The 8,776-nt window shown below is 41.8% G+C and overlaps 1 non-coding gene across 1 annotated transcript; it reads right to left on the minus strand.

Moving 5' to 3' along the window:
• Nucleotides 1-8,350: 8,350 nt before the first annotated feature.
• On the minus strand, nt 8,351-8,457 carry LOC118480121. The gene has a single exon (XR_004861757.1). It is a non-coding gene; the product is annotated as a small nucleolar RNA R71 (small nucleolar RNA).
• Nucleotides 8,458-8,776: the final 319 nt, after the last annotated feature.

Genomic DNA, 8,776 nt, shown 5'->3' on the forward strand with positions numbered 1-8,776 from the left:
GATGCAACATGCTATGGTTGCAACGAAAAGGGGCGTATCAAGATCAACTGCCCTAAGAATGCAGGAAACCGGAAGAGAACAAGAAGACAAATGCGAGAGTCTTCCGCATGGATGCAAAGGAGGCAGTGCTGAACGACAATGTTCTTACAGGTACTTTTCTCGTAAATAATATATTTGCAAGAGTACTTTTCAATTCCGGCGCTGATAAGTCCTTTGTAGACCAAAAATTTTGCGAACTGCTGAATATGCCTACCAAAACCCTAGACGTAAAATACGAGGTAGAGTTAGCAGACGGCACGATAGAAACCGTCTCCACTGTTCTAGAGGGATGTGAAATGTCCATTAAGAACCACTCTTTTCCTCTATCTCTACTTCCTTTCAAACTAGCGGGTTTCGACATAGTTCTAGGCATGGACAGGTTATCCCGTAATCAGGCCCAAATCGTTTGCAACAAAAGGCTTATAGTGCTAAAGACCCCGAGTGGTGAATCGCTTACCATTCGAGGAGACACGCAGTATGGATTACCCGAGGACGTATCTATGCTCAAAGCTTCTAGATGTTTGAAGAGAGGCTGTGTCATTTACATGGCTCAGGTGATAATTGAAGAACCCAAGCCGAAGATAGAGGATCTTCCTGTCATTTCTGAATATCCCGAGGTCTTCCCCGAAGAACTACCTGGTTTGCCACCAGATAGACAAGTGGAATTCAAAATAGATATCATACCAGGAGCAGCTCCTATAGCTAGAGCACCTTACAGGCTAGCTCCTATTGAAATGAAGGAACTAAGAACCCAGTTGGATGAACTGTTGGCAAAAGGTTTTATCAGACCTAGTTCGTCTCCCTGGGGAGCACCTGTCCTATTTGTAAAGAAGAAGGACGGGTCGATGCGGTTGTGCATCGATTATCGTGAGCTGAGCAAAGTTACCATAAAGAATAGATATCCTTTGCCAAGGATCGACGACCTGTTCAATCAACTGCAAGGAGCGAGCTACTTCTCGAAGATCGACTTAAGGTCAGGCTATCATCAGCTAAAGGTCAGAGATGAAGACGTGCACAAGACAGCATTTAGGACTCGCTACGGCCATTACGAGTTTCTAGTGATGCCTTTTGGGCTCACAAATGCACCGGCTGCGTTCATGGATCTCATGAATCGCGTCTGCAAGCCGTACTTGGACAAATTTGTCATCATCTTCATCGACGATATCCTTATATATTCCAAGAACCAAGCTGACCACGAGAAACACCTCCGTTGTATTCTCGAATTGCTACAGCGTGAGAAACTCTACGCCAAATTCTCTAAATGCGAATTTTGGCTACGAGAGGTTCAATTTTTGGGTCATGTTGTAAGTGAGCGTGGTATCCAGGTGGATCCCGCTAAGGTGGAGGCAGTCATGAACTGGCAAGAGCCAAAGACGCCTACCGAAATTCGTAGTTTCCTGGGGTTAGCAGGATACTACAGGAGATTTATTGAGAATTTTTCAAGGATTGCTGCGCCCTTGACTTCCCTAACCAAGAAGAAGGTAAAGTTCATTTGGGGCCCAAAGCAGCAAGAATCCTTCGAAATCCTGAAGCAAAAGCTGAGCAACGCACCTGTGTTGACCTTACCTGAGGGTACAGAAGAATTCGTAGTTTACTGCGATGCATCACACACAGGCATGGGGTGTGTGCTTATGCAGAAGGGCAAGGTTATTGCCTACGCTTCACGACAATTAAAGGTGCACGAAAAGAATTACACCACCCATGACTTGGAGTTGGGTGCCGTTGTATTTGCACTGAAATTGTGGAGGCATTACCTCTATGGTATTAACTTTGTGATTTATTCTGATCACAAAAGCCTTCAACATCTGTTCAACCAGAAAGAGTTGAACATGAGGCAACGTCGTTGGATGGAAACATTGAATGATTATGATTGTGAGATCAGGTACCATCCCGGCAAAGCGAATGTAGTCGCTGATGCCTTGAGCAGGAAAGAAAGGGTAAAACCTATTCGAATCAATGCCAAGAGCATTGAAGTCAAGAACAATTTGATTGAGAGGATATTAGCTGCACAGCGAGAGGCTGTGTTGGAAGCTAATTATCCTAAGGAAAAGTTAGGAGTAACTGAAGAACAGTTGACTCTTAGCAAGGATGGAATCCTTAGATTAAACGGACGAATATGGGTTCCAATCTATGGAGGACTACGAGATGTTATCCTCCAGGAAGCCTATAGTTCCAAATATTCGGTCCATCCGGGAGCAGATAAAATGTATCAAGACTTAAAGGCAAACTATTGGTGGATAGGCTTGAAAAAGTCTGTAGCCGCCCATGTAGCAAAGTGCTTGACTTGTGCTCAAGTCAAAGCCGAGCACCAAAAGCCGTCTGGCTTGCTACAACAGCCTGAACTTCCTGAGTGGAAGTGGGAATGCGTAACTATGGACTTCATAACCAAGTTACCCAAAACCAGGAAAGGAAACGATACAATATGGGTTATAGTCGATAGGCTGACTAAATCAGCTCATTTTCTACCCATCAAGGAGACGTATAGCTCCGATATGCTAGCCCAACTTTATGTTGATAAGATTGTAGCCTTACACGGCATACCTGTGTCTATTATCTCCGACAGGGATACTAGATACACGTCTCATTTTTGGAAGAGTTTCCAGCAATCTTTGGGCACGCGTTTGAACTTCAGTACGGCTTACCATCCACAGACGGACGGTCAGAGTGAGCGTACCATTCAAACGTTAGAGGACATGCTACGCGCGTGTGCTATAGATTTAGGTGGTAACTGGGATAAGAACCTACCCCTAATTGAATTCTCCTACAATAATAGCTACCATACCAGCATAAAGGCTGCGCCTTTCGAGGCATTATACGGTAGGAAATGTAGATCGCCTGTTTGTTGGGCGGAAGTAGGAGAGGTCCAATTATCAGGACCAGAGATAGTTTTCCAGACAACGGACAAGATTGTCCAGATTCGGGAACGTCTCAAGGTTGCCAGAGATAGGCAGAAAAGTTACGCTGATCCGAAGCGTAAGGATTTTCACTTCGAAGTGGGTGAAAAAGTATTGCTTAAAGTATCACCGTGGAAAGGGGTGATGCGTTTCGGCAAGAAAGGCAAACTAAGTCCGAGATACATAGGACCTTTTGAGGTCATTGAACGTGTCGGATCAGTCGCCTATAAGTTGAACTTGCCTGAAGAGCTCAATGGAATTCACAATGTGTTCCACATCTGCAATCTCAAGAAGTGCTTCGCCGATGAATCATTGGTGATCCCACACACAGATGTGCATATAGATGAGAGCTTAAAGTTTGTAGAAAAGCCTTTGTCGATTGAAGATCGACAGGTGAAGAAGCTTCAGAAAGCACGTACCGATTGTAAAGGTCAAATGGGATGCTCGTAGAGGTCCCGAGTACACGTGGGAAGTCGAAGCCACAATGAAAGAAAAGTACCCCTATTTATTTGAGTAAATCTCGGGTCGAGATTTATTTTAAGGGGGTGAGGATGTAACACCTCGAATTTTTGTGTCCAATGATGTGTTAACACGTATCATTTGATTACACGTGGCATTGATATTAAATAAAGGACTAATATTGACAAACCTTGAATGTATGTAAATTCGAGGGTTATAAATGTCAAACAAAGGTAAATATACTGTATAGTAACCCTAAGTGGTGCTTGTACCTTCAAACGAATAAATCATGGATCGTACGGAAGCGAAACGCGGAAGAAAGTGAGAGATTACAAGCTACAGGGGTTAACTGTGTCAACATGTTTAATTATACCTCTGAGTGACCCTTTAACGCTCCCGAGGCTTTGTAACAGTATTATACGCTCACTAGAATATACTGTATAAATTCCGTGAAGTTCCGTTTTAAAACGAGAAAGTTATGATCGAATTCGTATGAGAAGGGTTAAAAGCGTCAACAATGAAAGTTAAGGCTTTCAGAATAATTAAATAAACTAACCAGGGACTTAACTAAGCGGGTAAATAACACGAGGCCCTTAGTTGTAAATAATCGAGGGCCAAATCGCAAAGTTACCCCTTCAAACCCGAAAGGTCAGGTTAATAATTACGAAAGATTTCGTTATTAATTACCAGATTCTGATCATCATTGTAAAAGATTTAAAATTTCAGAAAATCAAGCCTCTCGCGACCCGCGTTAAGTTATGGGCTAAGTTGAGGCGGGCCGCGAGCCACCTCTTAAACGCGCCTGATGTTTAAATCTCAGGCGGCCCGCGTACAAATGCACGAAAACTCCCACGCGGGCTGCGTGGGACGCCCAGATGCAGAAACTTTGGCTTTTTATGCCTTTTGAGCTTGTGAACGATCAAACCATCAATTAATGAAGCATGGGCGCCCCCTACTCGACCCATAGCACCATGGGACACCTGCCCATCATCCATGATCAGTATAGACCAATGTGTAATGATCTTGGAGCCTATTTTGCACTATAAATAGACATGTTGTGTTCATAACTTTCATCACAACTCAAAACACTTCTCTGGTCACTTCTAAGAGCTCTCAAGCATTCTTCTTTGTTCTCTAAGCAAGTCTCAACTTCTGTAAGTCGTTTAGATCCTTTGTAGTCCAATTTTTCACTAGATTTAGCTTATAAACCAAACCGTCGTAACTAACGGTTGTCATGGCGATAATTCACAAATGGTCCAGTGAATTGTCGGATCAAAAGTAGTTATGAGTTGGTATTTATGTGGGTAATAAACCCCTAAAAAGGTTCCCTCTGATCACCACTCTAACTATGTCGAATGTCGAGTCAAACGTGCACTTAAAAAGTCAACAGAAAGTCATTTTGCCATTTTATACATAATCTGCAATGTACATGCTATGAAACCTGTTTTGGCACTCATAAAACATGATATTAAGTATATAAACTTGTCTAAACTCGTTTGAATCGACCATTTGCTATATTGACCCGGTTCGGAGCCGAATGTCGCAAAAGTTTGACTTTTGCTTTGACTTCAGTTCTGACCCGTTTTAGTGAGGTATAGATATGCCTTAGGACCCTATTAGGACCAGGTTACATGATGGTATAAACCTCTGTGACCGGTTCATGATTTGTCCGAGTCTTTTACGCATTTCCGTTAATCGCCTAAAAGTTGACCGTAACGGCCTTTTTAAAATAAAACGAGTATTTCGGACACATGAACGGACCATGACCTTGCTTACTAAATTATAAGCATGTCCTTAAAGTTTCACGCTAATCCGAGGTCTAGAATGAGAGTTATGCTAAATGGCGCACTTATAAGAAAACTTTTGTAATAAACGGCGCAATTAGCATAACGCCTATCTAAACCAAGATTTCGTCACCAAAACTTTTACCCACTGTTATTAAATAATATTTTTAGAATTTTAAAGATTTTTAATAATTTTTACCCTGCTCATAACCTGCGGTTATGGCTACGGTTCGGTAAATACCGAATATGCCCTTTTCGGCCAAAACTTGAGTTCTACAAGGTCTTTTGACCCGATTCCAGTTGCTACTGATTTTAAATAATAAATAAAGTATTTTAGACTTTACAAACTGTTCGGGAAACTCAGATTTCCTGTAGAACTCGAAAAGCTCTTTAAAAGTCTTTAAAATGACCGAAAAACCCCTACGGGGCAATATATTAACTAAAACTCGTTACGGGCATCGCGGGAGGTATCCTACTGATACCCCAACCTCTTTAAGGCATATTGACTTAGGAAATAAGCGTAGGACTCTCATGGTTAACCGTTTCGCCTATTGTGCGCACGGTTCGACTTATGAAACTAGTTTTCATAAATTAGCCGATATGGGTCAAACCATATTATTTTGACCCCGAAATCCAGAGTGTGAACCTTAAACCCATATGAAACAAGTCTATGAACTTGTTGGGTCAGAATCACACTCCATTCTCGGTTTTCGCCTTTTCGCGCGATTAAACCGTATTTATATTTCGGAACCAACCGGTCTATGCTACGGCCAATATAAAGACCCGTTAGGACTCTAATAGGTTAATTAAAACCTTCGTTCCAGAATAGGAGCCCCAGTAAAAGCTATCGGTGATTTAATCAAATTAAGGAATATACTTGCAAAGGTAAATACTTTAACTTTTTTTCCCTTATACGGGCTTGGGATACGGTATATTAATACCGCTTGATTGGGCATCATATCTTCCATCGCTTAGGTGGTTAATTGAATAATGTGATCGGCTCATTTAAACAGTCTTGTTACTTAAAAGCCTTTGGGGGGGTTAATGACCGTTGTCCCGGATATCCTTGGCATCATTTTACGAAATGGCCACGACCTCGACATCCCGGTGTAGGCGTACACCCGGTATATTATGTCGACATTATTATTAAAAGACGTAGCCGTTGGTTTTTACACTACGGTTTTACGCATTGTGGTGTGTCTATTAATCTTTAACCCGGACAGGATCCGGGCTACTGAACACATAAAAGGACATGTAATTCGTTCACAAGATTTTAATAATTTTCCCAAGTTATAAAAGAGTTTATGTCTCGTGCATTCAAATCAATTTTAATAAACATTTTTTTAATGTGTCAGTTGAACGTATTTACCAGTGTAAACTGACGTATTTTCCCAAAAAGATTAAGTGCAGGTACTACACGAAATTTGGCTGGTAGTAGCTTCCTAGCATCGTGATAAGTCTCGCAAGCTTGATGCTGTATCTGACTGAACAATACTTTATTATTAATTTGATCCCCTGTGGATACAATTCGACTTCTGTAATACACTTGATATTACATTCAAAAGGTTGAATTATATTTATCTTTTTGCTTCCGCTGTGCATTCATATAATTGTGTGGTTTGACTATATTGTTGCCAACTACGTCACGGAAATCCCCCACCGGGCCCACCGGTGAGACACGTGGAAATCGGGGTGTGACAGCTACTTAGGACTGTATCCCTGCTGACTCAGACTACTTAGCCGAGGGTAACGTCACCTTCAAAAGAGGGGCCTACCACATTATGCATTAATAACTTAATTAATTATCTTTCTATAATCCGACCCTTTAGGATTGTATCCTTGCTGACTCAAACTACTGGGTTGAGGGTAATGTCACCTTCAAAAGAGGGGCCTACTACAATAACTAAGATAATCTCTTAAAAAGTGCAAAAGTGCGGAAATAATCAAAGGTTACACTACACACGAGTCGGATCCAAGTGATTCATCTTGTCTATCTGTTTTTATTTTTATTTTATTTTTTAGCATTTTAGTTAGTTTTATTTTTCTAGTTTAAAAACCTTTTTTCTAACTTTTGATTTGATTAGACGTTGAGGATAAACCGGTACTAAAAGCTCTTGTGTCCTTGGACGACCTCGGTATCTTACCAACACTATACTACGTTCACGATGGGTGCACTTGCCCATATGTATGTTTAGTGTTAGTAAATATCGTGTTTTATAAATTTAAAACTTGCCTAAAAGTGTAAAAGGGCTTAAAATATACACCTAAAATATATTACACTACACACACATCAAGTTTTTTAGCGCAATTGCCGGGGACACAAGGATTTTTAATCGTTTTTTTTTTAATTTTTCTGTTTTTTTAAGGATTTTCTTAATTTTTCAATTTCTGCAGAGATCAGCACGGGCCGTGCCTGGTCGGACACGGGCCGTGCCGAGCATTGTCACTGGCAGTTTTTATTTTCCGAGTTACAGAGAGCTGAACACGGGGCCGTGTCGGTGCAACACGGGGCCGTGTCCAACTCCCCAGTAACAGGGATCCGGAAAACATTTACTGTATCTCTGACCACGGGCCGTGTTCATCTGAGCACGGGGCCGTGGTGAACCTTCTGACCAACGTTCTTTTCTGTTTTTATTGCAGGACTAGGAACCCAGGCGCCACATCTGGACTTTCTACGTAGTGTATGAGCTCCAGTTCTAGTAGAGACATAAAAGAAGCTCTAGAAGAACCCGAACGCTTTCTCAGAAAAAGACTTAAAGCTAAAAACCAAGAGAAAGTTTCGGGGGACCCACTTCCAATGGCGGACCAACGTACCCTCATGGATTACCTATGACCCACCGTAGGTAATCTAGGCGCCGCTATCAATGCACCGAATGTCGAAGCCACAACTTCGAACTTCGGCCGCATTTGATACAAATGCTTCAAAACTCCGCAACCTTCCACGGGCTTGCGGACGAGGATCCTCATCTACATATTACTAACTTCTTAGAAATATGTGATACCTTTCGGATCAATGGAGCATCAAACGACGCCATCTGCCTTCGAATGTTTCCATTTTCATTAAAAGACCGAGCTAAGGCTTGGCTCAACGCCCTCCCTGTTGGCTCGGTAAACAACTGGGATGAACTAGCCCAAAAGTTTCTATATATGTATTTCCCTCCTGCTAAAACGGCTAAATTAATGACTGAAATTAATACATATTCACAAGAGGATGGGGAATCCTTATATGAAACTTGGGAAAGGTTCAAGGAGCTACTAAGAAAGTGTCCTCATCACGGTCTTGCGGTGTGGCAACAAGTATCCACTTTCTTCAATGGGTTGTTGCCACACACAAGACAAACGAAATATACAATCAAATTGAGGAAATTGCTCAAACCATTTTTCAGTGGCACACTCCCCGAGGCAATAAATCTATTACCCAGGCGCCCATAAGGTTGATGAAAGCACTTCTTTACAAGCCCAAAATTGAGGCCCTTTCTTCAAAAATCAAAATGTTAGAAATGACAAAAACGGTCTCGGTTATGGCTTGTGAGGGGTGTGGTGGGCCACATGAAAATTGAAGTTGTATGAAAGAAGTAGATGATCAAACCGAGTCGGTAA

The sequence above is a fragment of the Helianthus annuus genome, chromosome 6, assembly GCF_002127325.2.
Source record: "Helianthus annuus cultivar XRQ/B chromosome 6, HanXRQr2.0-SUNRISE, whole genome shotgun sequence".
NCBI lineage: Eukaryota > Viridiplantae > Streptophyta > Magnoliopsida > Asterales > Asteraceae > Helianthus > Helianthus annuus.